Genomic DNA, 3,445 nt, shown 5'->3' on the forward strand with positions numbered 1-3,445 from the left:
CCAAGGCCTCTGGTTGCCTGGCACCGCGCCCCCAGATCTGCTGGCAGACAGCCTTCTCCACCGAGCCTTGTGAAAGTGTGAGTCATGGCAGAAGCTCTTCTGATTCACAGGGAGCATTTGTTTGACAAAGGAGGTTTAAGGGGCCTTGTTTCCCTTTGTGACAGCTAATCTTTAAAAAGCATTTGCTTCTTCACTGTCAGAGGAGGGTTTCTGTAATGGAGGAAAGGCTGGCTGCCACAGTCCTGCAGCTGTCCTGGGCACAGGAAGTCCAGGGGCTACTTGTAAAAGGTAAGGGAAACTAGAAATACTGTAAAAAATGAGAGCCTCCAAGTTCAAAGGAAGTCCGGATGTTGTCAAGGTTGGGCTGAGGAAGAAAGGGGGCCCAGAGGGAGCCTTTCTGCTTCCTCTGAACCTTTGGTATTCCCTGCTGACCTCTAGGGAAAAGCCGGAACTCCTTAGCATTTCAAGTCCTCTAAGCTCAGGCCTCAATTCGCCTTTGCCACCTCAGGAAACTATGGCTCCAGGTAGCCCCCCTTAGTGACACCGAATGTGCTTCCAGCTTTTCTAGGCACACGCTCTCATCATGCTGTTCTTCCGCCAGAGGACCCTCTCCCTGCTTTCCATTCATCTCAATCCCATCCTTTCTCCAGGCCTGCCTTTAATTCATGTCCACCTGGAAACTTTTCTAGACCATGACGATTATAAATAAGTCACTCTTTACTGAGTGCCTACCATATAAGAGGTGTTTTACAAACCTTATCACATTTGATTCTCTCAGCAATCTTGCAAGGCAAGTATTTTCATCTTATTTTATAGGTGAAGAAACTGGGTTTGAAGGAGTTATTTAAATCTCCTGAGGTCATGTCACTAGTAAATGACAGACCAGCAACTCTTGCTGGCTTTAAAACCACTGTGGGACTTCCCTGGTGGTCCACTGGTTAAGAATCGCCTTCCAAAAAAAAAAAAGAAAAGAATCGCCTTCCAATGCAGGGGACGCGGAAACAAAGATTCCCACATGCCATGGGGCAACTAAACCTGTGCAACACAACTAGAGAGAAGCCTGCAATGAAGAGCCCGCACACTGCAACGAAGACCCAGCGCAGCCAAAAAACCAAAACCAAAACCAAAAACCAAAAAAAGAAAAAGCCACTGAGTTATGCTGCAGCACCCATGCATGTGTGCAGGCACCCATCTGGCTGCCCACCCCTCTACCCTCCCATCTATCCATTCAACTGACCATCTACCACCCTCTTGTTCCTTCCCCAAATACCTACATACAGCAAAGCAGTTCTCTTCCACTTCCAATGTCCTGTGACGCTCAGTATCTGTAAGCCTCCTGTGGTAGGCCAGTGTGGTACTAATTCTTTCCTAGTGTAGACGTTACCATTCTAGCCAGATAGGAGTCACCAAGGACAGGGATCAGGTGTCCCTCATGAAGCCTGTCACAGCACTTTGGGCATTTTGGATACTTATTGACAGCTGGTTGATGACTGAATATTTACCTTGCTTTTTATGGGCAGGCTGAGACAATAAAAACCACGTTCCCAGATGACCAGGAGGCAGGAGGCCAAGTTTTTAGGCGACCAGGGCCAGGGAAGGCCATTCAAGACAGGTCAACAGACAAAGGGCCTCTTGCCAGAGTCCTGAGCCAGCGTCTCCTGGAACCCCAAAGAACCTGAGTTTTATATTCTTTCAAAACCTTTTGACAGGTATACAATGCTGTCAAGAAAATTCTGCAGTGAGCATTGAACTTTAGCCTTGAGATTGTAATCACAGGAAGCAGTGCTCCGTTTCCTAAACAACCATAATTCTTTTTCTTTCCATCCTGCCTGCCCCTTTATATTACAGTGAAAGCTCTGATGACTGGAATACAAATCCAACCTACTCTCCAACGGCAACCAAAGTGGTATTTTAAAAAGCTCCTGGAGATCCTGGTCCTATGTAGCACAAGGAAAAGGAAATGAATAAAGCGGCAGTTGTCTGAACCCAACTCTGTGCCTGTTTGCACAGCAGATGGACAAACAAGCGGCTGTCAGCCACCCATGCACATCCACGCAGCACCCGTGTGTGTTGACTGAATGGTGTGGTTCCCACCCGCTCCCCTGCCCCCAGGCTCGGTAGAGTTCTCCTATCTAAAGCCCTGATAACACTTCATGCAATGTTCTCACCGCACTGTATTATGATCACCTGTTTACTTGAACGCTCCCTCCCCTAGGCTGTGAACTCCTGGAGGGCAATAACCATGTCGTCATCACCATCATCATCACATTAACATCTTTCAGTGCAAACTGTGTGACAGACATTGTGTTAACCACTCTGCATACATTATTGGAATTATTGATGATCGGCATAGAAGCTTGGGGGAAGCTTCCTGGAGATGGCGATCACCAGAAGACGTTGTGCTCCAGGAACATTTCTGCCACGGCTGAACCATACCTATTAGGGGAACTATGAGGAGCCCCTATTTCTCTAAATTAAAAACCGTGAAGAGCATTCCTTCTCAATTTGTTCACCCCGCCTCCATCCTCCTATCTTATATCTCCCCCATCTAGCTAGCATTTTGACATTGTATTGCCAATCTTTAGCTCAAAAGGCATACCTACTTTATTTCTTGGGATGACAAGTTCTTTTGCATTAAAGGGAAAAAAAATAGGATTGGCTAAGGTTTCTACCAAATAGCTTCTTTTTTAAAAAAGTGATTTTTTATCTTGGAATAAGATATTCCAATTTGTTCTGCTCTTCTGGTCTATTCAAAATGTCTTTCAGTAGACCTTCAATCGGAAACCAGATTTTGTTTCCCTCATACATTTCAATGGAAGGTGCTTCTCTAACACACGGCGAGTCATCTTCCCTGATCAACATCTAGAATCAATCACTCCTCATGCCCTTAATTAAATCTTCAAGTTGGAACCTACGTAGTGAGATTCTTTATTCAAAAATACCAAGAGTTATGGGAACATATGTATATGTATAACTGATTCACTTTGTTATAAAGCAGAAACTAACACACCATTGTAAAGCAATTATACTCCAATAAAGATGTTACAAAAAAAATACCAAGAGAAACACAAGCAGGCTTCATTTCTTGTTGAAACAATGCCAGTTTTCCATAATCTGACCTTCACTTGACATCAGCAGACCTGAACCTTTCTTCAAAGCAGTGCGTATATTTTTATATCCTAGATGCACAACATGACGACAGAGGATTATCTTCAGTCATTTAAGATGTTGGAACATTCTTTATTACAGCTGGAAAAAATAGCCCTGAGGTTAGTTATAATTCCTGTTTGAAGCTGACTTGAGTTGTCTTTTGTTGTCACAAGGTGTGGACTCCAGCTGTAGGATTATAAGTATTTATATTCTTTAGGACCAATATTTAAAAGCAGATTAGATATGTGACACACATTCTGTAGAATGTAGAATGTGTGATCATAAAAAATGCAAA

Source organism: Eschrichtius robustus, chromosome 4 (assembly GCF_028021215.1).
Source record: "Eschrichtius robustus isolate mEscRob2 chromosome 4, mEscRob2.pri, whole genome shotgun sequence".
Classification (NCBI taxonomy): domain Eukaryota; kingdom Metazoa; phylum Chordata; class Mammalia; order Artiodactyla; family Eschrichtiidae; genus Eschrichtius; species Eschrichtius robustus.